Below are 27,804 nucleotides of genomic sequence, written 5' to 3'. Positions count from 1 at the left end.
AGAAGTGCCATGAGGACTTCCTTCACGTGGATCACCCCCATGATTTTGGACATTTGGTTGCGCGTGAATGTGAACCCCATGACTTCAAGCCCCCCCGCCGTTCATGTTTCACTTCCCCGCAGTACCCAGAGCCCAGTCACCAGCGACACCACAGCATCTTGGTGTGCCAGGTTTATAACCTGGTACTCCCTGTCCTATGTAATAGAAACTTTACTAGTAATAGCGATACTCTGCTGTGTAGTGCAGACTATGCATCTACGGAAATGGAGAAGGAGAGCCTACCGCGCTCGAACCCCAGTATATAGGATCAGATCCCCTATGTTCGGTTACGACCAGACCCCTGTCCCCCGCGATCTATAATAAAGTGCATTCACTTGCGTTTATTGTAAATAAAGAAACATAAAGAGCTTTTCATGAGCAAATTGTACGATCCTGAGCTTGACTGCCAAGCCAGGAAAGACTGTGTATGAAATGCTATGATTTTGTTGTATGATTGAGGAAGGTAGGATAATGAAATGTTAAAGTGAGTGTAGTGTATTAAGAATTGTTGGAGGTTCCCAGTTTATTGTTTTGTAATGCATGTCCCCGTTTGACATAGCGCCCTTAGAATTGTCAGTTAAAATTTTTTTGCAGAGCTATGGTCAGTGCGGAGGCCATGAAGGAAGTGTCCCCCCAAAGGTCAGGGAATGGAAAGCGACATAGTTATGTGATCCTTCACGCTTTGCGTTAGGATCACAAGGAGGGCTTGTAGCCAGTTAAAATGGCTAACTCCCGATTTAGAATGGCTAACTCCCAATTTAAAATGGCGAACGGCAAAGGCTGATGGGAAAATCAGCCAACAGGACACAAACGAGCAGCTGCAGGTTGACTGTGTATTCACCTCTGGGAAGGCCAGACAAGATCAATACCAGTAACCATCAGCACAACAAAACACCAGCCATCTGCATATTAATGAGCAATCCTCGGGAACAATGAGCAACATTTAGACACATAAAACCAACCCAGATTCGTCGGCGCCAGCAGAAGCCTACACAAAGGGAGGTGAACGACCACCTCGAGACCACCAATCGATCAAGGAATTGCTCCAGCATTGGAGAAAATCGAACCAAGTGATTGGGACAAAGTCCAATCACTTGGAACCAGGTACAGGGTCCGCCCCGAAAGGTGGTAAGCCCCTGGGGACTAAAAGAATAGAGTCCAAGTTCAAATCGTTCTTCTTGACCGGGTCACTCAGCAACGCAAACCAATCCTTGACCGTGACCAGTCCAGCCACCGCAGATATCTAGTAAGTCTTACTTCAACCCTCGCTACGAGATAGGTGCTCCTAGCTACCAATCTGTAACAGCTTCGAATCCCGCAGGCTCAGAACCCGAACGAAAGGCCATTCATTCCCCTGACCTGGTGGGTCAGTTCCAAGTTAAGTATTGGCCTGTTAGTTGTAGGAAGTAGCTTAGACGTAGAATTTATGCATGATTACTGGGTATAATAAATGTGCTTTGATTTAACTCTTACTAAGCGGTGTATTGGATTACTGATCATTACTCGGACTTGAACCACGTGGCGGTATCAGAAAGATACCTGGCGACTCAAGAGCAAAGGTGATAAAACAGAGCAATTAAACTAAGGCAAAAGTTAGCAACAGGGTGCGTGGCCTCGATCCCTGTGGCAGCATCGACACCCCGAGACGGAGTTGGCGGGGAAAATGGTTGACCTGGGAAGGGAGCATCTGCGGAGTGTGTCGGTGGGTAGGGGGGCCCAGGCGGGGCCGGCGGAAGGACCGACCCTCCTGTAAGTTGCACAGGTGGGAGGGAGGGTGGGGCTGGTGGCTGGGTTGTGCGCGGGGCTCCGGCGGGAGGCAGGTCTCGTAGGGAGACCGTATCTTGTCGGCCGTAAGGGTACGCCACGCTGGCGTACTGGGGGTTAGCGTGGAGAAGATGGACCCTCTTGACCAACGGGTCAGACTTGTGCGCCCGCACGTGTTTTTGGAGCACGATGGGTCCGGGAGCTGCCAGCCAGGTCGGGAGCGAGGTCCCAGAGGAGGACTTCCTCGGGAAGACAAGGAGACATTCGTGAGGTGTTTGGTTGGTTGCGGTACACAGCAGTGACCGGATGGAGTGGAGGGCATCCGGGAGGACTTCCTGCCAGCAGGAGACTGAGAGATTCCTGGACCATAGGGCCAGTAGGACGGTCTTCCAGACCGTTCCGTTCTCCCTCTCTGCCTGTCCGTTAACCCGGGGGTTGTAACTGGACGCCCTGCTCGAGGCGATGCCCTTGCTGAGCAGGAATTGACGCAGTTCGTCACTCATAGAGGAGGACCCCCTATCACTATGTATGTAAGCGGGGAACCCGAACAGTGCAAAGATGCTATGGAGGGCCTTGATGACGGTGGTTGCGGTCATGTCGGGGTAGGGATGGCGAATGGGAACCGGGAGTACTCGTCAATCACGTTCAGGAAATACGTGTTGCGGTCGGTGGAGGGGAGGGGTCCTTTGAAGTCCATGCTGAGGCATTCAAAGGGAAGGGAAGCCTTTATCAGGTGCGCTTTCTCTGGCCGGTAGAAGTGCGGTTTGCACTCCGCGCAGATTTGGCAGTCCCTGGTGGCTGTCCTGACCTCCTCGATGGAGTAGGGCAGGTTGCGGGTCTTGATAAAATGGAAAAAGCGAGTGACCCCCGGGTGGCAGAGGTCTTGTGGAGGGCTCGGAGGCGGTCCACTTGTGCGGTGGCACATGTGCCGCGGGACAGGGCATCAGGAGGCTCATTTAGCTTCCCGGGACGATACAAAATCTCGTAGTTGTAGGTGGAGAATTCGATCCTCCACCGCAAGATCGTATTGTTTTTTATCTTGCCCCGCTGTGCATTATCAAACATGAAAGTAACCGACCGTTGGTCAGTGAGGAGAGTGAATCTCCTGCCGGCCAGGTAATGCCTCCAATGTCGCACAGCTTCTACTAAGGCCTGGGCCTCCTTTTCGACTGAGGAGTGGCGGATTTTGGAGGCCGCCAGAGCTACAACAGAGGTGTCGCTCTCTACGTGGAAGGGGAGGGACTCATCGATGGCATGCATTGTGGCCTTTGCAATATCTGCTTTGATGCGGCTGAAGGCCTGGCGGGCCTCTATCGACAGGGGAAAAGCTGTGGATTGCATCAAGGGACGGGCCTTGTCTGCATAGTTGGGGACCCACTGGGCGTAGTAACTGAAAAACCCTAGGCAGCGCTTCAGGGCCTTGGGGCAGTGAGGGAGGGGGAACTCCAGAAGGGGTCGCATGCATTCAGGGTCGGGGCCTCTAACACCATTTCACACTACGTAGCCGAGGATGGCGAGGCGGTCGGTGCTAAACACACATTTATCCTTGTATGTAAGGTTAACGATCTTTGCTATCCGGAGGAATTTTCGGAGGTTGGTGTCGTGGTCCTGCTGGTCATGGCCGCAGGCGGTGACATTATCGAGATACGGGAATGTTGCCCGTAAACCGTACCAGTCAACCATTCGGTCCATCTCGCGCTGGAAGACCGAGACCCCGTTGGTGAAACCGAAGGGAACCCTTAAGAAGTGGTAGAGCCGCCCATCTGCCTCGAAGGCAGTGTATTTGCGGTCACTAGTGCGGATGGGGCGCTGGTGGTAGACGAACTTAAGGTCCACCATGGAGAAGACCTTATAATGCGCGATCCTGTTTACTAGGTCGGATATGCGGGGGAGAGGGTATGCGTCAAGCTGTGTAAACCTGTTGATGGTCTGACTGTAGTCGATGATGATCCTATGCTTCTCCCTGGTCTTTACCACCACAACTTGAACTCTCCAGGGGCTGTTACTGGCTTCAATGACCCCTTCCCTCAGTAGCCTTTGGACCTCTGACCTAATAAAGATCCGGTCCTGGTCACTGTACCTTCTGCTCCTGGTGGCGACGGGTTTTCAATCCGGGGTGAGGTTCGCAAACAGTGAAGGCGGGTCGACCTTAAAGATCGCGAGGCGGCAGACAGTGAGGGGAGGTATAGGGCTGCCGAATTTGAAAGTTAGACTTTGGAGATTACACTGGAAGTCTAAACCTAGGAGTGTGGCCGCCCAGAGGTGGGGAAGGACGTCGAGACGGAAATTTTTGAACTCTCTTCCCTGGACTGTGAGGTTTGCTACACAAAACCCCTTTATCTCTACTGAGTGGGAACCGGAGGCCAGGGAGATTTTTTGATTAATGGGGTGGATGAGGAGAGAACAGCGCCTTACCGTGTCGGGGTGTATGGAGCTCTCCGTGCTCCCAGAGTCGATTCGGCAGGACGTCTCGTGCTCGTTGATAAATACAGTCATTGTAGCAGTTGAGAGTGTTCGAGGCTGGGACTGATCCAGAGTCACCGAGGCTAATCGCAGGAGTTGAGTGTTCTCTTCGGGCAGTGTGTGGTCAGCCGAATGGGGTCCTGGGGGTTCATCCAAGATGGCGGCTCCCATTGGTCGCACATGGCTGGGGGTGCACAAAATGGTGGCGCCCATCCCTCTAACGTGGCATCCGAGGGACAAGACGGCGGCCCACGGGGGCTGCACTTGGCCCTGGAGTAGGAAGATGGCGGCATCCGCTGGCCGCACGGGGACCGTGGAGAGGCTTGTGGGGCGGTCCGCATTCGCCACCGGAGACCGCGGCAACCGCACGGGCCTGGCATACCCCCACGAAATGGCCCTTTTTACCGCATCCCTTGCAGGTGGATGCGTGGGCCGGACAGCGCTGCCGGGGGTGCTTGACCTGCCCGCAAAAGTAGCAGCGGGGCCCCCCGGGGTTGCCAGGCCACCTTGCAGCACAAGCTTGTGAGGGGATGGGGGATGCCTCGAGGACGGCTGCGGAGGGGTTCCACGCTGCCCACGGGGCTGCCGCGCGGTTGGGAACATAAGCGTGGGCGTTTCTGGAGGCCACATCCAGGGAGCCTGCAAGGGTCCGTGCCTCCTTGAGGCCTGGAGTGTCTTTTTCTAGCAGTTGCTGGCGGATTTGTGAGGATAGCATACCTACCACGAAAGCGTCCCGGACCAAGAGTTCAGTGTGTTCACTCGCCGAAACTTGCAGGCAGCTGCAGTTTCCCCCTAACACCAGGAGTGCACTGTAGAAGTCTGCCAGCGATTCCCCAGGGGTTTGTCGCCTCGTTGCTAGCAGGTGCCGGGCGTAGACCTGGTTTACCGGGCGAAGAAAATGTCCTTTTAGCAGCTCTATTGCTGCATTGAAGTCTTCCGCTTCCTCGATGAGGGTGTAAATCTCCTGGCTTACCCTTGAGTGCAGGACTTGCATTTTCTCCCGTGGGTGTGTTTTCGGCCGTCCCGAGATATCCGTTAAAACACGCCAGTCAGTGCTTGAAGGTTGCCGCTGAGTTCGCCGCGTGGGGGCTGAGTTGCAGACACTCCGGCTTGATTCGGAGCTCCATCCATTTAAATCTAGGTTATTAAATTGATGCACGATCAATGACCACTAAAGCGAGGTTGTAGTCCAACTGAAGGCTTTCATAAGGTAGATGTTTCCCCCAGCAGCTCAGGTACAGAATGAAGGCTGCTGGGGCGGCACAGGCTTTTATTACTCGCCTTGCAGGGTGGAGCTACCATACAGCTTGACCAATAGGAAACATACAGTTTCCACCAATGGTGCTCCAGCATTGCCAGGTACCGTAATACCTCTACTATCACACTCACCAACCTGCCTGCAGCAGATGCATCTGTCCACAATGGTATCGATAGGAATGGCCACCGCATCGTCCTTGTGGAGGCAAAGTTCCGTCTCCACATTGAGGATACCCTCCATCGTGTGGTGTGGCACTAGCACCGTGCCAAATGGGATAGACTTCAAATAGACCTAACAAATGAATATTGGGAAGCAACGAGGCGCTGGACCCAACCTGTAACCTCATGACCTGGCATATCCCCCACTCTCCCATTACGAAATTAGGGAATTAACCCTGGCTCAATGAAGAGTGCAGGAGCACATGCCAGGAGGAACACTAGGTACCTAAAAATGAGGTGTCAAACTGGTGAATCTACAACACAGAACTACTTGGGCGCCAAACAGGTGAAGCAGAATGCGATAGACAAAGCTAAATGAACCCACAATTAACGGATCAGATCTAAACTCTGCAGGTTTGCCATATCCAGTGGTGAATGATGACAATTAACCAGCTATCTGAAGGAGGAGGAAGAAACAGCTGAAGGCACTGGATACCCCAAAGGCTCTGTGCCCTGACAATATTCCAACAGTAGTACTGAAGACGTGTGCTCTAGAACTTACTGTGCCCTTAGCTGAGCTGTTCCAATGCTGGCACCTACCCGACAATGTGGAAAATTGCCCAGGTATATCCTGAGCAAGAACAGGACAAATCAAAACAACTACTTAGTGCCCTATCCGTCTACTCTCCATCATGGAAGGGGTCATCAACAGTGCTATCAAGAGGCACTTACTTAGCAATAAATTGCTCGTGACATTCAGTTTGAGTTCCACCAGGGTCACTCAGCTCCTGACCTCATTGCAGCCTTGGTTCAAACATGGACAAAAGAACAAAACTTCAGAGCTGATGTGAGAGTGACTGCACTTGACATCAAGACAGCATTTGATCACGTATGGCAACAAGGAGTGCGAGTTAAACTTGAGTGAATGGAAATCAGGGGGAAAACTCTCCACTGGTTGGAGTCATACCTGGCACAAAGGAAGATGGTTGTGGTTGTTGGAGTTCAGTCATTTCAGTCCCGGGACATCACTGCAGGAGTTATTCAGGTTAGTGTCCTTGGCCCAACTATCTTCAGTTGCTTCATCAATGACCTTCCTTCAATTATAAGGTGAGAAATGGGGATGTTCACTGATGGTTGCTCAATGTTCAGCACCATTCGCGACTCCTCAGATACTGAAGCAGTCTGTGTCCATAAGCAGTAAATGTGAACGTCATTCAGGCTTGGGCTGGCAAGTGGCAAGGAACATTCATGCCATACAAGTGCCAGGCAATGACCATCTCCAACAAGAGAGGATCCAGCAAACTCCCCTTGACATTCAATGGCTTTACCATAGCTAAATACCCCACTATCAATAACCTGGGGTGGGGGAGCGAGGTACCATTGATTAGAAACTGAACAGGATGCAACAACGCAGAAAGACTCCTTTGAAGCACCTTCCTAACCCACAATCATGAGAAGGAAATGGCAGTGGATACCTGGGGAAACAAACACCTACCTGTTCTCCTCAAAGTCACTCACCATCCTGACTTGGAAATACATCGCCGTTCCTTCACTGCTGCTGGGTCAGAATCCTGGAACTCCCTCCCTAATGGCACTGTGACTGCCCCTACACCACATGGACTGTGCCACCACTGTCATGATATTCAAACACACACATCATGATAGATACACCAACAGACAAATCAGAACACACAACACCACAACCAATCACAGAAAGATATAAAAGCACAAACACGACACCTGGTGGTCAGTATTAGCTGGAGACGAGGACCAGGACAGACCTGCTACACGACACACTCAGGGAGACAGCACGTGCAGAGTATCCAGAATGAACTGTATATAAGAGTTAAAATAAAATAGAGTTGTACCACATACAACTGTGTTGGCTCATCTGTGCACCAGAGCACCCAACACCACATGGTACAGGAGTGGATCAATACCTGCCGGCATACCTCAGTGTACACAGACAACCAGCAGTGCCCAGGCAAAATGATAGAACTCCCAGTTCCGCAGCGATCTCCGCGAAAACTGGCGGCGATTCCGGCAAGTGTTCGAATTGTTCCTGGTGGCAGCTGAACTCCAAGACCTGGATGATAGCGAAAAAATTGAATTTCTCCTCACCATCGCCGGTGCAAGGGCAAGAGAAATATTCACAAGGTTCAGGTTCTTCAGGAGGCAGCAAAGGTGCGATTACCAGGCAGTCCTGGACAAATTCTCCAAGTACTGTGAAGAAAACGCAATCCAATCGGCAAGTAAAGGTAAGAAAAGCGGCAGTACTCACCTCGTGGCTGGGATCCCGGAGCCCGAATTCCCAGAGGCCGAAATCCCGGGCCTGAGAGAGTGCTGGGACGAGGTCGGCGGCCATCTTGCTAAAGGTATCACGCTAGCACAGTTGCGCGAGCAGTGCGCAGAACCGGAAGTTTCGTTTGCGCATGCGCGAGATGGTGCGCATGCGCAGTCAAGAAAACGGCCATCGGTAAAGGAACAGCGATCTGAGCATGCGCAGTCGCTTCCTACGTGCTACATACCGAGCGTCAGGATGTCAGAGGCCCCCGACCGCACCAATTTAAAGGGGAAACGTCCCAAATCCAATTTAAAAGGGAAACGTCCCAAATCAAAACAACAAAAATCTGTTAAAGCTGTAAAACAACCTTCCCTCACCTGGAATGACAGCACATTGCCGCAAATTGACCCAGGAGATGAATTTGACCTCCGAAGAACCCTCCGACAAGCAGTTACCTACGCACAAGCCGATGAATCCGACCTTGAATACTTCGATGACGATCTTTACAGTGTTTCCGGACCTCGCGTGCCCAATGATAGCTCCATGGTCCTAGACGACTATGACTCGGACGAACCTTTTGTGTTGAACATTGGCGGCCCCCACATTGAATCCGACGCAGATGCGGATTCATTTTTCGGATTTGAGGATCTTCAATCCAGCAGATATGACGTCCCAACTTATCAGTACCGGATGATGCTGCAGCCTGACATTAACAGACAGGGAGCGGTGCAAGCACACGGAGAGCGGCCTGCTGCCACACAGAGCGTGGTCCACGTCCCGCTCAACGTTCCCGACTCTATGAAAGAAGACATGCAAGACTCCAGAGTGCAGTCCTCGCATGAACCAGAAGTGACTCCAGAGTCACAAGCCTCCACAGCAAGCTCGTGGACAGACTCCACAATTGCAGAAACGCAAGACTCCAGAGCGCAGTCCTTGCACGAACAAGAAGTGACTCCAGTGTCACAAGCCTCCACAGAGAGCTCGTGGACAGCCTCCACGATAGAAGCAACGCAAGACTCCAGAGCGCAGTCCTTGCACGAACAAGAAGTGACTCCAGTGTCACAAGCCTCCACAGAGAGCTCGTGGACCAGCCTCCACGATAGAAGCAACGCAAGACTCCAATGTGCGGTCCTTGCAGGAACAAGACCATGAGGGTCTAGCAACCTCTCCTGACCAACCAGCGGCAGACGATGCAAGTCTGCCATGCTCACGTGAAAAGCAAGAAGGCTATAACAGCCTACCATGCTCCACTACACAGCAGCATGACCATGACGGTCTCTCATGCTACAATGAAGGGCACAGCGCTGAAGACTGTTCCAGCCCAACTGAAGACAAGCCGAAGGAATCGCCTCTTCCAAGCCCGAAGAAAAAAGGTTTATGCGCTGACCTTCAGGATCATTATAGCCGAACAGAGATTAATAATGCTGCACGGTCACAGAAGGATGCTGAGGATTTGCTAAAGAAATTAATTGAATGTTTAACTTGCAAGGAGCAGACTGAGAATTGCCAGTGTTTTAGTACGGATTGAAAAAATGGACAAGACATTGATCCTCAGGTAATGGAAATAACACAACCTGAATCATATCTACAGCAGGGACAAATGTCTCCCTTCAACACAACGCCGCAAAGTCCCAACTTCGGAGACCAGCAGTTAGTCAGTAATGACTCTTCAAACCTTGAGGGGAACATTAATTGCATTGAACCTATACACACTCCACTCATAAATGAGCAGAACATTGGAGCAAGAATCCTGAGGACACCGACATCGAGTAGCCAGATAACAAATTTAAAACCCGCAGCAGTTTCAAGTGAACCAAGTGTGCTTTCCACTAATGGTGAAGATGGAGATAAGGTCGACCCGATTATCCATTGTACCACACTAACCCCAGTGATTAAGCAGTTATGTATGGGGAGTATAATGTGGGCAATTGAGAACAGTAAAAGAGAGACTGTGACCATGCCAGTCCCAGCAAAATCAGACCCAGAGACCATGAAGGCATGTACATTAGACAAAGATACATATGAGGTACCTGAGAAGAAAAGTGAAACGGAATGTTCTTTGGAAAATAGTACAATGTCGATAGAAACATTGGATCCTATATTCGAGACCATACATATGGGAGAATTTGGGGGTAATAAACAAGGTTCTGCAATGTCTGGGGGAAGATTTAAAATTCCAAAGAAGAAAAGCCCAAATGAAGGACAACGGCAAGACAATGACAGTCCACCGACATGGTGTGCACCACCAGATGAAAACTCTGACAATTTACCCAACCCTAGTGAACAGCAAGCTGCTAATGAGGATCTATCCACGGGATGTGAGACGAGTGACGACAGCATCCCACTTCCCATGCAAAAGGTGCAAGGTGACAGACCTCGCCTAGTGCTTACCGTGGCACTCGACGATCACGGTGGGACCACTCACGACTGCGGTGGCGGCGCACTGCTTCCACCCTCGATGGCTCGAGCCTCTCCACTGGTCGGTGCATTCCTGCATGTTCCGACTCCAGAAGTGCAGCTTCAGGGAATCTCGGCTGCCTCCAGTGAACCTGTTGGGACTCCGGACGGGGAGCATCGACGGAAGGCAGACCGGACTCCAGATGGGGAGCAGCCAAGCGCCGACTCTGATTCGCGCACACCAGACATTGCTCCGGACGGGCGGTGTTGCGGCCTCGGTGATGGAACGCTCAGGGTGACGGCGGATGCCACGGCGACAGGGAATGGATCGCGTGGCAGTCCCACTGGGTCGGCAGTGGCGACCAGCACCGGCGGTCCAAGACGGACACACCAATTCGCGCCATCGCCAGACGTTGATGCGAGCAACAATTCTCTCTCCAAGGCGACATGCTTCGACGTTTCTCTGCGGAGTCGCCCTTCCGGCACAGCAGGTGGCCGGAACCAGCGTGCACGGTCTCGGCCAACTTCCACATCTGGCACAGTCATCGCCTTGCATGATATTAGTGATGGTGCTTCTTCGATGGCAACGACCCATCGGCTACAAGATGCCGTCCACCACAAACATAAAAAGAAAAAAGACTCCACCTTGTTCCTGGCATGCAGGGCGGATGGATTGGTGCGTAGGCGCAATCAGCGAGCTTTGCGCCGCCTTCACGCTCGCAACTGAACCGTACGCACACGCCGGATCCTCCACTGGTTCCCAAGGATGACTTCGTGGAGATGCCACGGATCATGCCCCTTCCATCGCCACCAGAACCAAACCACAGCCAAGGCAACACTAACAAAGATGTTGAATGTTATATTTGCACGAATGAAAAACCAAGCACGAAGTACAACAAATGGAAAAGTAGAGACTTCGGCAACAGCATCACCTCCAACAGTCCAAGGTGAACCAGTGTGAACCCAAATCTCCACAGCTGAACCGGCTTGAGGACCAGCCTATTCTTGAGGCGGTCACCCATTAGACTGGACTTATAACGCTGTTCATACGTTCAAAAAGTCAAACACTTCTGTATTATAACCTGTTGTTGTTTATCGTTCCAGATATCGTCTGACCGGACCACTGTTCAAGTTGGTTTTTTTCTCGCATTCATGTTTTGTTATGGTACAACCTTGTTCGTGTGACGCACCCGACATCGCCCCATGTAAATAGTTACATCATATACACACGCTGTACACAACACACACACACACTCTTAGATGCACTCACGACACGATTATATTTATAACCACGTAGGCACATATCTTTGTAAAAAGGGGGGATGTCATGATATTCAAACACAGACATCATGATAGACACACCAACAGACAAATCAGAACACACAACACCACAACCAATCACAGAAAGATATAAAAGCACAAACACGACACCTGGTGGTCAGTATTAGCTGGAGAGGAGGACCAGGACAGACCTGCTACACGACACACTCAGGGAGACAGCACGTGCAGAGTATCCAGAACGAACTGTATATAAGAGTTAAAATAAAATAGAGTTGTACCACATACAACTGTGTTGGCTCATCTGTGCACCAGAGCACCCAACACCACAACCACTTTCTCAATGAGTGAATGGTAAGAAATGCTGGTCTAACCAGCGATGCCCTCATCCCATGAAATAATATTAAAAATATTCTGGTCAAAAAGAGTCTGAAGCTGAAAAACCCGTCAAACCACCCGACACAAGCTCAGCAGGAGACTGTAGTCTCTCAACCTGAGTGGTGAGGGAAGGGCAACAGACCTATTGAAGATCATTTAAATATTGCATTTTTATCAATTTAAATAATTTAAACATTGTTTCACACAAATAGGATACATTCACACACAACTAAATGGTGTTTCACACTCAAACTACTGCTGTAATACTCCCATTGACACACATCCAATTGCTGTTTCAAAATAATACACAAGACGCCTCACACTCATGAACACAGACGGGTAAACTCACACTCACTGGTTAGTTCCCTCAAACATGAAATGATTTCACTGACCTGTATATGAAGTGTCTGATCCAGCTGTGGGGAATTGCTGTAGAGACTGGACGTCCCAGTACTTTCACTGAGATCTCACCTCCTGTATGGACAGCACTGTTAGAAAACAGGGAAACTGTCAGACTGTCCGACTGGTGGGAGTTGAAGTCAGACTCCGATTGTTTCAGTGACTAAAAGTCTTGTGTTGAGAGGTTTGGGTGTGGATTAATGCTGCAGTCAGATACAGAAATGTGTTATTTACTGTGCACATTGACCCCGCTGTTACCTGAGAGTGTTATTCTGAACTTGTACAGGAAATGCTGCTGATATCTGAGAGATTCAGCAGCAGTCTCAAATATTTTACTTTCACTTAGTTTAACAGTTGCAGTTTCGTCCTCACAATGAAACAGTTTCCGAGAAATGCCATAAGTTATGTTTTCACTCATCTGACACCTTACCCCATAACAGACTAATGAGTGAGATCAAAGCATGTCGGGATAGTATTATTCCAGCAAGGCCTAGATTTAGGCCCGATAAAAATTAGGTATTTTAAATTCAAGAACTGGGCACATTAAATCAAGACAAAGACACTCCAGCACACAGCCCCATAGGAACTCGAACTGGCCAAGTCCGAATACACAATCAATAGACAAGCTGCCAGAACATATCTGGACCTTCCCCGTCAGTCACCCATAAGGAGATCACCGCACCCTATTGATATACACAGGTCTATTGTCAGTAGCCCAGATCGTGCCAGACTTCCGTCACCCAGAGTTTCTGCTGTTACCATATATGGGAACAGGTTATGTGCAGCCCACACCACCAGGGATGGACACCTGTGGTGGGCTCAGGTGTCCTGTCAAACAGTCATCAACCGGACCATTGGCTGCTGAGACCTCCTCCTGAGGCATCATTGGCAGAAAGCCAGAGGAAATGGCAAAGGGACACAAAGGGAGAGGGATAAAAACAGGCACCCGAGGCACATCAGGGGCGAAGACTCTATGCAGCGGCAATCAATACGACTGACCAGAGTAAGAAGGAAGGAAGAGACTGCCAGCGAGAACCAGCTTCGCGAAGAAGGAGCAGAGGAACACAATGATCAGATCCATAGCCCTACCAAGCCATCTTTACGGGTCGTACGCACTGATCTTGGGCACCTCTAGAGTATATTTTGTGGTAATCTATGGGTTATTTGTGTGTTAAATATTGTTGAACTTAAATTTGTGGTTTATTCTCCTCTTTATTAAAGACACCTAGGTCAACCTTTGAGTAAGTAAACTGGTCAAACGTGTCTGAGGCTTTACAGATTCATTTGGCACCCCAGACGGTCCTTCGGTAAGAAGTCTACATTGCTCTGGAGTTGGACCCATCAACCCAATATTCTCCATCACTCTGAGCCCGAATTAAGAGGGCAAATGCCCCATGTGTAGACCAGTCTTCAGTCAGTGAATGACTAACACATGATTTGACCAGTACAATTGGGCCATAAACCTGTCTGAACGTGAGGTTTACAAATTGTGTCCTTTGTTACGCAAGCCGAGAGAATTTGGAATACTCTGTGGGAGGGAATTTAGTTTAATCCGGACCCCTATCCCGATTGATTCCCATTCCCCTCAGTGCGAACGCTAAGGAATTGTTACGGCCAGCCACGCTGATTGGCAGGAAGTCCTCCAGGCATATTTGAATTTTTAAAATCCAAGATGGGCACAGTGGGACGATACCCCAAGGTCGGATCAGGGATCCGAAGGAGAAGATGGAGGTATGCCCATAAGGATTTGGGTAAACGGGCCCCCAACCTAAAAAAGGCAATTGCAATTGTCAGCCCTTTAGAACAGCTCCGAGGAAGAGAGAAAGAGCTAAATCAGGTCAGCGTTCAGATGATGAAGTTAGAATCTGATCTGGATGGTGCTAATGCGCACATCCGGCAGTGAGAGGAAAGGAACAATGCCAGCATAATCCATATGAGCCAATTTCAGTCGCAGGGCGACAAGGCTTATCAAAAAGCTCAGCACGCAGTCCATGAGAGGGACACCATGCTGGAACGATTAGGAGAAGTTAAAAAGCAATGTAGTGACCTGCAAGCAGCAGTGAAAATCCTGCACCAGGCAGGAAAAGAATATATGGCCCGTACAATAGACCACACCAAATGCCTGCGCGAGAGAGAAAAAATGAAATCACAGTTGACTATAAAAAGGGGAGTAATGTACGTTTTTACTCTACAGTTAAGAGGTAGTGACTCAGAGATCGAATAGGACGAATTAGAGGAGGATGCCTGTGCCTAAGCAACAGCCAGCATCCCTACAGACTGGGGACCCCCACTTCCATTCGAAGCAGCAGAACCCATAGCACCACCCAATCCCGTCCCCCTCCCCATGAATCCAGTCACAACCTGCGGACAGGATGGACTGAACCCCAACGTAACCTACCTGACACCCTGCACCATGACGACACTCACTGATATCGCAAAAGCAATCGGAGGGTTCGACCCCAAACGCTCTCTTTGAAAGCATCACCCAGTATTGTATTTTAAATGGCCTGGATGAAGAGGAGGAAATAAAGTTAGTTTTAGTTGTTTGAAGCCCCGCAATCCGTTCTGCTCTACCCGAGCCCCAAAACGTAGCTGAGAGAACCCTGCCAGAAATGAAGACGGCAATTCTGACTGCTAGCGGGGTTAACAGGGACGAGTTTAAATAAATGGCAATAGAAATGAGGGGAACATCCGACGGCGTACGCTGGCCGGCTCTGGAACCAATTCATTCGAGTAGCCGGGCAATTAAACAGAGCGCAATTAGGCCCACACCGCCAATCAATCTACACCTTAATAACCCGTGCCACCGACGACAGTCAGAAAGCATGTGAGAATTACAATGCCAACAATGATACTCACAATGAAGCCTGGGCCATCCGTAAAATGACCCATGTTTGGGAATGGGATGTTAAACAGATTAGCGTGCCAAACCCAACAAACCAGGCAAAATGAACCGCATCCACTCACATCCCAAACCGGGATGGTGCAATGAGGGGAGAACCTGAAGCAGGAACCTGGAAATCCAGGATATCCACCCCCATACACTCCTGTCGCCTTCCGGATCAGGGAGCTACAGCCCCAAGCGAACCCCCGTTACCCCCCTTACCCCAGACAATGGGAACACTATAGATCCAACCCCACCAACAGAGAAATACCGAGCTGATCCCCAACGCCCACCCTCTCCACGAGCCTAGTGTTACAACAGCGGCTATTTTTCTAGGGACTGTACGGCACCATGACAACATCTCCAACCTGACCAACGGTTTCCTGACAAGGACCCCCAACTAATGCCACTGGAAGGCCCAGCCCGACAGGCCACAAGAACCCTGGTCAATGACCTGAACATTCCCTACAGTTTATACCCAGATGACAGTGCCAGGCCTCACCGACCTGTGTGTGTAACACCACATGGGATAGTGTAGGGAGACCCCTAGTAAAAGGCGAGGTAGGAGGCCGCCCCATCGAGTTGCTATGGTACACAGGGGGATCCCGCACTACTCTGATCCCGCAACCTCGACTGCACATGGCACACCCGCAAAACCATCATGTTGAGCGGCTTCACAGGTCACAGGAGGGGCAGAAACTGACCCAGTAGAATTTAGTAAGAAGTCTTACAACACCAGGTTAAAGTCCAACAGGTTTGTTTCGATGTCACTAGCTTTCGGAGCGTTGCTCCTTCCTCAGGTGAATGAAGAGGTATGTTCCAGAAACATATATGTAGACAAATTCAAAGATGCAAGACGATGCTTGGAATGCGACCATTAGCAGGTGATTAAATCTTTACAGATCCAGAGATGGGGTAACCCTAGGTTAAAGAGGTGTGAATTGTACCAAGCCAGGACAGTTGGTAGGATTTCGCAGGCCAGATGGTGGGGGATGAATGTAATGTGACATGAATCCCAGGTTCCGGTTGAGGCCGCACTCATGTGTGCGGAACTTGGTTATAAGTTTCTGCTCGGCGATTCTGCGTTGTCGCGCGTCCTGAAGGCCGCCTTGGAGGCCGCTTACCCGGAGATCAGAGGCTGAATGCCCTTGACTGCTGAAGTGTTCCCCGACTGGAAGGGAACATTCCTGCCTGGTGATTGTCGCGCGATGTCCATTCATTCGTTGTCGCAGCGTCTGCATGGTCTCGCCAATGTACCACTCTTCGGGACATACTTTCCTGCAGCGTATGAGGTAGACAACGTTGGCCGAGTCGCATGAGTATGTACCGCGTACCTGGTGGGTGGTGTTCTCACGTGTAATAGTGGTATCCATGTCGATGATCTGGCACGTCTTGCAGAGATTGCTCTGGCAGGGTTGTGCGGTGTCGTGGTCACTGTTCTGAAGGCTGGATAGTTTGCTGCAAACAATGGTTCATTTGAGGTCGCGCGGTTGTTTGAAGGCAAGTAGTGGGGGTGTGGGGATGACCTTGGCAAGATGTTCATCTTCATCGATGACGTGTTGAAGGCTGTGAAGAAGATATCGTAGTTTCTCCGTTCCAGGAAAGTACTGGACGACGAAGGGTATTCTGTCGGTTGTGTCCCATGTTTGTCTTCTGAGGAGGTCGGTGCGGTTTTTTGCTGTGGCGCGTTGGAACTGTTGATCGATGAGTCGAGCGCCATATCCCGTTCGTACGAGGGCATCTTTCAACGTCTGTAGATGCCTGTTACGCTCCTCCTCGTCTGAGCAGATCCTGTGCATACGGAGAGCTTGTCCATAGGCGATGGCTTCTTTAATGTGTGTAGGGTGGAAGCTGGAGAAGTGGAGCATCGTGAGGTTATCTGTGGGTTTGCGGTAAAGCGAAGTGATGAGGTGACCGTCCTTGATGGAGACGAGTGTGTCCAAGAATGCAACTGATTTTGGAGAGCAGTCCATGGTGAGTCTGATGGTTGGATGGAACTTATTGATGTCATCGTGTAGTCGTTTCAGTGATTCTTCGCCGTGGGTCCAAAGGAAAAAAATGTTATCCATGTCAACGGCAGAGGGGACCGTTTAAAAGGTTGCTGCCTGGGTGAGGTAAGTACTGATTAACTTACTTACCTTGCAGGTCAGCTGTTTAGTTCGGGAGTGAGAACCGGGACCTTAGAAACAGCGCGGGAATTTGAAAAAGCGCGGGAGCTGCGAGGCAGAGGGGACGGTTTAAAAGGTCGCTGCCTGGGTGAGGTAAGTACTGATTAACAACTTACTTACCTTGCAGGCCAAGTCGATTTCAGCAGGAGCGGAGCAGGCTAGTCCATTTCAGCGGGGGCAGTGCGGAAGTGATTTCTGGGAGGTAAGTCTCTCCTTTAAATTTTTTTTTTTTTAATTTTAGTGTTTAAGGTGGGAACAGGAAGTCGACCCGCGGACTTCTGGGAAGACCCTCACCAATAAATTCTGGTGGAGAGGAAACCCGAGACACTACTCGTGTAGTGTCTCCCACCCGCCCTCCTCCTCTAACCTAATAATAAAACCCTTTGGTGTGAGGTAAGTACCATATTTAATTATTGTTATTAATATTTTTTTTTATATAAAAAATTTAATTTAGTTGTTAGCCAGATCTTGGTAGAAAGTTAGAGGGATGGCAGGGAAGGGAGTGCAATGTTCCTCCTGCAGGATGTTTGAGGTGAGGGATGCCGTTAGTGTCCCTGCTGATTTTACCTGCAGGAAGTGCTGCCATCTCCAGCTCCTCCAAGACCGAGTTAGGGAACTGGAGCTGGAGTTGGAAGAACTTCGGATCATTCGGGAGGCAGAGGGGGTCATAGATAGCAGCTTCAGGGAATTAGTTACACCAAAGATTGGAGATAGATAGGTAACTGTAAGAGGGACTGGGAAAAAGCAATCAGTGCAGGGATTCCGTGCGGTCGTTCCCCTGAGAAACAAGTTTTCCGCTTTGGATACTTGTGGGGGGGACGACTTACCAGGGGTAAGCCATGGGGTACGGGCCTCTGGCACGGAGTCTGTCCCTGTTGCTCAGAAGGGAAGGGGGGAGAGGAGCAGAGCATTAGTAATTGGGGACTCGATAGTCAGGGGCACAGATAGGAGATTTTGTGGGAGCGTGAGAGACTCACGTTTGGTATGTTGCCTCCCAGGTGCAAGGGTACGTGATGTCTCGGATCGTGTTTTCCGGGTCCTTAAGGGGGAGGGGGAGCAGCCCCAAGTGTGGTCCACATTGGCACTAACGACATAGGTAGGAAAGGGGATAAGGATGTCAGGCAGGCTTTCAGGGAGCTAGGATGGAAGCTTAGAACTAGAAGAAACAGAGTTGTTATCTCTGGGTTGTTGCCCGTGCCACGTGATAGTGAGATGAGGAATAGGGAGAGAGAGCAATGAAACACGTGGCTACAGGGATGGTGCAGGCGGGAGGGATTCAGATTTCTGGATAACTGGGGCTCTTTCTGGGGAAGGTGGGACCTCTACAGACAGGATGGTCTACATCTGAACCTGCGGGGCACAAATATCCTGGGGGTAGATTTGTTAGTGCTCTTTGGGGGGGTTTAAACTAATGCAGCAGGGGCATGGGAACCTGGATTGTAGTTTTAGGGTAAGGGAGAATGAGAGTATAGAGGTCAGGAGCTCAGATTTGACGTCGCAGGAGGTGGCCAGTGTTCAGGTAGGTGGTTTGAAGTGTGTCTACTTCAATGACAGGAGTATACGAAATAAGGTAGGGGAACTGGCAACATGGGTTGGTACCTGGGACTTCGATGTTGTGGCCATTTCGGAGACATGGATAGAGCAGGGACAGGAATGGATGTTGCAGGTTCCGGGGTTTAGGTGTTTTAGTAAGCTCAGAGAAGGAGGCAAAAGAGGGGGAGGTGTGGCGCTGCTAGTCAAGAGCAGTATTACGGTGGCGGAGAGGATGCTAGATGGGGACTCATCTTCCGAGGTAGTATGGGCTGAGGTTAGAAACAGGAAAGGAGAGGTCACCCTGTTGGGAGTTTTCTATAGGCCTCCAAATAGTTCTAGGGATGTAGAGGAAAGGATGGCGAGGATGATCCTGGATAAGAGCGAAAGTAACAGGGTAGTTATTATGGGAGACTTTAACTTTCCAAATATTGACTGGAAAAGATATAGTTCGAGTACATTAGATGGGTCGTTTTTTGTACAGTGTGTGCAGGAGGGTTTCCTGACACAGTTTGTTGACAGGCCAACAAGAGGCGAGGCCACATTGGATTTGGTTTTGGGTAATGAACCAGGCCAGGTGTTGGATTTGGAGGTAGGTGAGCACTTTGGGGACAGTGACCACAATTCGGTGACGTTTATGTTAAGGATGGAAAGGGATAAGTATACACCGCAGGGCAAGAGTTATAGCTGGGGGAAGGGAAATTATGATGCCATTAGACGTGACTTGGGGGGGATAAGGTGGAGAAGTAGGCTGCAAGTGTTGGACACACTGGATAAGTGGAGCTTGTTCAAGGATCAGCTACTGCGTGTTCTTGATAAGTATGTACCAGTCAGGCAGGGAGGAAGGTGCCGAGCGAGGGAACCGTGGTTTACCAAAGAAGTGGAATCTCTTGTTAAGAGGAAGAAGGAGGCCTATGTGAAGATGAGGTGTGAAGTTTCAGTTGGGGCGATGGATAGTTACAAGGTAGCGAGGAAGGATCTAAAGAGAGAGCTAAGACGAGCAAGGAGGGGACATGAGAAGTATTTGGCAGGAAGGATCAAGGAAAACCCAAAAGCTTTCTATAGGTATGTCAGGAATAAGCGAATGACTAGGGAAAGAGTAGGACCAGTCAACGACAGGGATGGGAAGTTGTGTGTAGAGTCTGAAGAGATAGGCGAGATAGTAAATGAATATTTTTCGTCAGTATTCACTCAGGAAAAAGATAATGTTGTGGAGGAGAATGCTGAGCTCCAGGTAAATAGATTAGATGGCATTGAGGTACGGAGGGAAGAGGTGTTGGCAATTCTGGACAGGCTGAAAATAGGTAAGTCCCCGGGACCTGATGGGATTTATCCTAGGATTCTCTGGGAGGCCAGGGAAGAGATTGCTGGACCATTGGCTTTGATTTTTATGTCATCATTGGCTACAGGAATAGTGCCAGAGGACTGGAGGATAGCAAATGTGGTCCCTTTGTTCAAAAAGGGGAGCAGAGACAACCCCGGCAACTATAGACCGGTGAGCCTCACGTCTGTAGTGGATAAAGTCTTGGAGGGGATTATAAGAGACAAGATTTATAATCATCTAGATAGGAATAATATGATCAGGGATAGTCAGCATGGCTTTGTGAAGGGTAGGTCATGCCTCACAAACCTTATCGAGTTCTTTGAGAAGGTGACTGAACAGGTAGACGAGGGTAGAGCAGTTGATGTGGTGTATATGGATTTCAGCAAAGCGTTGAATAAGGTTCCCCACGGTAGGCTATTGCAGAAAATACGGAGGCTGGGGATTGAGGGTGATTTAGAGATGTGGATCAGAAATTGGCTAGCTGAAAGAAGACAGAGGGTGGTGGTTGATGGGAAATGATCAGAATGGAGTTCAGTCACAAGTGGAGTACCACAAGGATCTGTTCTGGGGCCGTTGCTGTTTGTCATTTTTATCAATGACCTAGAGGAAGGCGCAGAAGGGTGGGTGAGTAAATTTGCAGACGATACTAAAGTCGGTGGTGTTGTCGATAGTGTGGAAGGAAGTAGCAGGTTACAGAGGGATATAGATAAGCTGCAGAGCTGGGCTGAGAGGTGGCAAATGGAGTTTAATGTAGAGAAGTGTGAGGTGATTCACTTTGGAAGGAATAACAGGAATGCGGAATATTTGGCTAATGGTAAAGTTCTTGGAAGTGTGGATGAGCAGAGGGATCTAGGTGTCCATGTACATAGATCCCTGAAAGTTGCCTCCCAGGTTGATAGGGTGGTGAAGAAGGCCTATGGAGTGTTGGCCTTTATTGGTAGAGGGATTGAGTTCCGTAGTCAGGAGGTCATGTTGCAGCTGTACAGAACTCTGGTACGGCCGCATTTGGAGTATTGCGTACAGTTCTGGTCACCGCATTTTAGGAAGGACGTGGACGCTTTGGAGCGGGTGCAGAGGAGATTTACCAGGATGTTGCCTGGTATGGAGGGAAAATCTTATGAGGAAAGGCTGATGGACTTGAGGTTGTTTTCGTTGGAGAGAAGAAGGTTAAGAGGAGACTTAATAGAGGCATACAAAATGATCAGGGGGTTGGATAGGGTGGACAGTGAGAGCCTTCTCCCGCGGATGGAAATGGCTGGCACGAGGGGACATAACTTTAAACTGAGGGGTAATAGATATAGGACAGAGGTCAGAGGTAGGTTCTTTACGCAAAGAGTAGTGAGGCCGTGGAATGCCCTACCTGCTACAGTAGTGAACTCGCCAACATTGAGGGCATTTAAAAGTTTATTGGATAAACATATGGATGATAATGGTATAGTGTAGGTTAGATGGCTTTTGTTTCGGTGCAACATCGAGGGCCGAAGGGCCTGTACTGCGCTGTATTGTTCTATGTTCTATGTATCTGGTCTATAACGTCGCTTGAAGGTCCTGTGCGGTGAGTAGGTCCTGTTCAAACTTGTGCATGAAGATGTTGGCGTATTGGGGTGTGAATTTAGACTAGGGAACTGGTGTGTGACCGTTCCGCCATATTAGTTAAGCTCCAGCCTGAAAGGAAACACATTTTCGGGCGCGGATTTAATGAAAAGATGTAATTAGTCCTTCGACCCCGTTAATTCTTGCACCTGGCTCATGCCTACCACCCCTGACTCCCCGGTCAAGGTAGCCACAGGTAAGTATGTTGATAGGGTCTCCACTATTGGAGAACTGAGAAATGACCAATGACCCAGAAGCCCAGGCTACACGAGTCCACCATACACTTTTCTTTGTTCTTTACAGAGGGACAGCTTTACAAGAGAGAGGGAACACGTCTCACTGTTTATACCTAACCAGTGAGGTTGTCCTTATGCCACACCAGTTACCTTGACTGCCACCTACACCTGTGTGAGTCCCTCTCCTGTGATGGTGAAATGTCACCTGGAATCACCCCACGAGTGCAACTTCACAAGAGAGAGAAAGATGGACCACTGTTTATTCCTGACCAGTAGCCTCTCTTGAGTGAGCGTGTTCTAAGTGCTCAGATTCTCCTTTTGGTCCTTGACTACGGGATTATGTCCTGGCAATTATTGTGACCTGACCAGAGCGGACAGTGAAAGGAAGGTGAAAACCACAATAATGGTAGTTTTAAAATAATTGATTTATTCAATAGAAATTAAGTCTTCTGCAACTCAGATTAACCCCCCCCCCCCACCCCCCCCCCCCCCCCCCCCCCCACACACACACACACCGATTATGAAATACTATGTGTAAAACAAGAGATTAAACGGCACATCAAAAATTCTTACAATTTACACAGATTTACTTTAGCGACGCAAACACAGATACATAGATACATTCACTCACCCACCCCAAACCTCGACAATCTGTACTAATTGGGAGTTTTCTGTGAGCTGAAGGAATATACTCACCGCTCCAGGAATAGGATAGTTAAAAAAACGTTGGCACGTTTTTGTTCAGATCTTCCAAAAGCTGGCTGGTCCGTGCGGCTGTTGCTCTCCCGGTTCTCTGGTCTGTTTTCAGCAAGTCGAAGCGTGTCAATCGAAGCGGGTCAGGCAGGAGGGCAGAGTCTAAAAACACTTCCTCACACTTGTCATTTTCAGGGCAAAAACCCTGAATGGGCCAATACTGATCCCTCCCACAGGTGAATTCCAGGACAAAGGAAGCCTTTCTGATTGTTGACAGGATGGAAGTGATTAAGTTCCCCAACCAAAAGGTGCCACAGTGTAACTTGATTTCAATCAGTGTCCTTACAAAAGTTTGTAATGTCTTCGGTTTCTGCTGGTCTCTCGACAATAGTCGCTGGAGACAACTTTAATTGTTATCCCATTAAGGTATTGTGGTTCCGTCTGGCCAGGGCAACAAGTGATTTGCATTTCAACTGCCCCTCTTTGAATGAGGTCGGTCCGTTTCCTTCCAGCATCATTTTCCTGACTCACAGCCTGCTTGTCTTGAAAATGCAGATTCTGTTGTCTGCCTGCAGACTGGGGGCGGGATTCTCCCCTACCCGGCAGGGCAGGATTCCCGGCGCCGAGGAGTGGCGTGAACCAATCCGGCATCGGGCCGCCCCAAAGGTGCGGAATCCTTCACACCTTCAGGGGCTAGGCCGGCCCCGGAGTGGTTTGCGCCGCGCCGGCCGGCAGGGACGGGGCTTGGCGCCACGCCAACCGGCACCTAAGTGCATCCGCCGGCCGGCGTGAGTTGGCGCATGCGTGGGAGCGCCAGCGTGTGCAGGCGTCATCCCAGCACATGCGCAGGAGGGTTCATCTCCGCGTCGGCCATCACGGAGGACCACAGTGACCGAACAAGAAAGTGCCCCTTGGCACAAGCCCGCCCGCGGATCAGTGGGCCCTGATTGCGGGCCAGACCACCGTGGGAGCATCCCCTGGGGCCAGATCCCCCCGCTTTCCCCAAGGACCCCAGAGGCCGCTCGCGCAGCCAGGTCCAGCCGTCAAATACCAGGTGTAACATACGCCGGCGGGACTGGCCAAAAATGGGCAGCCACTCGGCCCATCGCGGGCCGGAGAATCGCCGGGGGGGGGTGGGCGCTGCCAGCGCCCGCCGACCGGCGCGGCACTATTCCCGCCCCCGCCAAATCCCCGGCGCCGGAGAATTCGGCAGCCGGCGGGGGCGGGATTAACGCCGCCACCCGGCGATTCTCCGACCCGGCAGGGGGTCAGAGAATGCCGCCCATGGTTTTTACTGCAATCTGTCCTTTTAAAATGGAATGTCCTTTTCCAACGTGTCCAGTTCATTTTTGGTCCTTTGATGAGTTTGCTACAACTTACAGAGGCTCAGTTTTTGAGTGAGCTTTCCCTTTATGGATGGGCCTGTCTCCACCCTCCCCTCCTGCTGCTGAAATCCTTTCTAACAGGGGTTTGGTTGCTGGGGCCATTCCGTCCGAGGAGGTGTAGCCTCGGCGAGACCAGATAGGCAGGTATTCTGTACCGGAGTTGCAGGTAAACATGCTGTCTGAGCAAATAGTGTATGGGGTGGGGAAAACCTCGGGGTGAGTGACTAAATACATTCCAGCTGCTATTTCCACCTGCTGAGCACTTAATGTTGGGGGGAGTTTGAGGTCTAAAGCTATGTCCCATATTCCACAGCCCGTGAGCCTGGTGCCCACGGACACAGTGTTAGACCCATCAACATAGATTTCCCTGCCCGTGGGGTGTAACCCTGCCCTAAGGCCGAAATCCACGTCCCATACAATCTGGGACAAAAGTTCGGCACAACATCGTGGGCCGAAGGGCCTGTTCTGTGCTGTATTTTTCTATGTTCTATACCCCTTCTACTGAACACTGATGTGGCCCTCCGATGTAAATCAAACTGGCTGTGAGCATGGCCTTGCCTAGCCTTTAACCTTCAGTGACATAGAGAGGAGAGGAGCTGATTCTCGCACTGCTCACAGTACCTGCCGACCAACAGTATTTGGGTCGGGGTGTGTCAAACGAGTGATGGGGGACATTCTGATGAACACTGGTACCCTTTTCACTGCCAGTGGGTGGCTAGCAGTGCCGCTCACAGTTAGAATATGCCCTTTCTACCTCTTGTGAGGACCCTAGAGGAATGCAGCACTGGCCTCAACCGGCCATGGCGTTCCTGGAGCAACACTGCGCTCAGATTGTCACTACTGGTGACTACTGTCAGGGAAAATTCCCCCGTGGGCTCGATTCTCCCAGGGCTGGTGCGTTCTGTAGGTCTCGTTTTAAATGGACAAAGGCTGTCCCATTCCCACTCAACTCCTTTGTGGAGGAGTCTGAGCAGGAGGAGCTGCTGTGGCGGCAGAATCCTCTCTGAAATCCCTCCAGTAGCCTGTGACCCCTGAGAAGGATTCACTCCCACTACGTTGGGAGTTCCCTTACAAGGTGCTCCTGCACTGCGCCCTCTCTCCTGCTCTAATTGTCAGCCCCAAGAATTTTACCTCCCTTACCCTATTTGTGCCTTTTTGGGGTTGACCTTCAGACCACTTTTCCTGAGCAACTCCAGCAATTCATTTCCCAAGGGGCCGCCGTGCCCCTCACCGTTATCGGTGAACAGCAACACATCATCCACATATTGTGTGAGCCTGTGGGGTTCGCCAAACCCCTTTAGACAGCCTGCCATACATTGGTGGAATATGCTGGGGCTGTGCTGAAAGCCCTGCGGGAGACAGCTCCAGGTATATTGTTGCCCTTTAAAGGTAAAGGCGAATGTGTACTGATCCTCTTTTCTAACCGGGATGGACCAGAAGCTGTTTGCAATGTTCAAAACTGTGACTGCCGATGCGGATGCTGGGATTTCCCCGAACAAGTCTGCCACTGCGGCTACGGTTGGAGCGCAGGCAGGAATGTTTTTGTGGAGGACTCTGTAATCTACTGAGGCCCTCCAGGAGTTGTCCGGCTTTCTTACTGGCTACAGGGCTGAATTAACATGGGTGGCTATGGGCCTGAGGATACCCTGTTTGACCAGCGAGCGAGCTTCCGGCACTTTCCAGATCTGCTTGGGCTTCTCTGGGGAAGTTATATTGTTTTGGGGGTCTGGGCATGGGATCCCCATCTATTCTGACTTCTGTGCCTGTGACTCTCCCACAGTCACGCTTCTGGGTGGCAAATGCTGCAAGGTTTTGCTGCACAAATGTCTGATACTCTGCCAGGGTGTTTTTAACCAAAGCCTCCAGGTCATAACCCTCCTGTGGTTTCCCGGCACCCCTTCTATGATCATCACCTCTCTCTCTGCCCCCTCGTTAATTGTACCCCACAGGTTTCTCAGGTCCACCAAGACCTGATGTGCCACCATAAAATCAGCGCCTAATATTCCCTTTCCTGCCTGCTCCCAACTCATCAGGACAATGGGACAGAGACAAACCCAGCCTTCTCGTTTCCTGTGAAGCCGACAAGGCTGTAGGACACCCCATTGGGGATTCTCGGGGATTGTCCGTGTGGACTATGGTGCTGGAGGCACTTGTGTGCAGTAAGTAATTCCCTGCTACTTCCTGTACCCCCACCCGGATCCAAGGTCATCCGCACGAGCCATATTCTAGTGGGCACAGATAAGTGGGCTGTTCCGAGGGCAGTTATAAGGGTCTCGGGGATACGGTTATGGGTGTGCTCTGGCCTGTTGCCATAGCTACCTGTCTGGGTTGTGTGGCTTTAGCTTGTATGAAGGGCATCAAATCTTCCATTGAAAACATCCCTAATCCTGTTTCCCCTGTCGGTGGAGTTGGGGTTGTTACTGCAGGAGCCTTCTCCTCAAACTGTTTGTTCGGGCTTCTGCAGTCTCTCTTGGAGTGACCAGGCTGCCCACACCCATAGCATAGTGGCTGCTTTTCGGGGATTCGGCTGCCCTTCTGTTTCCATTCCCTTGTCCTCGGGGGTGCTGGTGCAATTTCATGCACCTTTCCCCTGGAGGGCTTGCGTCCCATGGAGAATTATATCGTCGCATGGGGAATTATGATATCGTTGTCCAGTGCAACAAATGATTTGCATGTCAATTGTTCCTCTTGGAGTGAGTTTGGGCCGTGTAATCTTCCCGCATCATGTTCCTGTTGATTCTGTCAAGATTCATGGCCCGGCTTGTTTTTGTACATCCTGTTGTCTGCCTGCAGCATGGTTTGTACAGCAGCTTGCCCTTTTAAAATGGAATATGTCCTTTTCCAACTTTGTCCACTTCATTTTTGTTCCGCTGATGAGTTGCTGCAACTTACACCCCCTGGAGATAAAGGACAACAGCCCATTAACCTTTCTGATTGGTTTTTATAACGATGAATGAGCTTTTAGTGATTTGTGTACATGGTCACCCAAATCTCTGTTTTTACAGCTCCTCGTCTCTCAATATTGTGAAATTATTCTGATTTGTTCTTCTCAGATTTAATGTGTAACACTTCCCACATTGGGGAAAACTGTGACAGATGGAATTCACTCATTTAATCTGTCAATGTTCCTTCACTGTGTCTCCGAACTTAGTGCCATCTGTAAACTGGGATTTACAACACTCTGTCCCTTCATCCAAGTCATTAATATAGTTGGTGAAAAGCAGCCCCAGTACAGATCCCCGGGGAATACAACTGATCCCACTCTGCCAATGGGAGCACATTCCCTTTATCCCCATTCCCTGGGCGTCATTCTCCGACCCTCCAGAGGGTCGGAGAATGGCCGTTGGCCGCCGTGAATCCCGCCCCCGCCGGTTGCCGAAGTCTCCGAAGGGAGAAAAGTCGGCGGGGCGTTAATGGCGCCGCTGCCGCGGAGAATGTCACGGGTCTGCGCAAGGCAGCCGATTTTCGGCCTGCCGATATTCTCCCTTTCGGATGGGCCGAAGTCCCGTCGACGTGATGACCGGGGGTCCGTGCTGGGGTGGAGGTTGGGGGGGGGGTCCATGCTGGGGTGGA

The 27,804-nt window shown here is 50.4% G+C and overlaps 1 protein-coding gene across 1 annotated transcript in view; it reads right to left on the bottom strand.

Moving 5' to 3' along the window:
* LOC140390211 (uncharacterized) overlaps positions 1–12,688 on the bottom strand; it is a 34,244-nt gene extending 21,556 nt beyond the window's left edge. The window contains exon 1 of the mRNA XM_072475177.1: positions 12,412–12,688. The gene's annotated coding sequence lies outside the window, so the exon portion shown is untranslated. The remainder of the gene's footprint in view (positions 1–12,411) is intronic.
* Positions 12,689–27,804: the final 15,116 nt, after the last annotated feature.

Source organism: Scyliorhinus torazame, chromosome 14 (genome assembly GCF_047496885.1).
Source record: "Scyliorhinus torazame isolate Kashiwa2021f chromosome 14, sScyTor2.1, whole genome shotgun sequence".
Lineage (NCBI taxonomy): Eukaryota > Metazoa > Chordata > Chondrichthyes > Carcharhiniformes > Scyliorhinidae > Scyliorhinus > Scyliorhinus torazame.
This window is presented reverse-complemented; position numbering and strand designations above follow the sequence as displayed.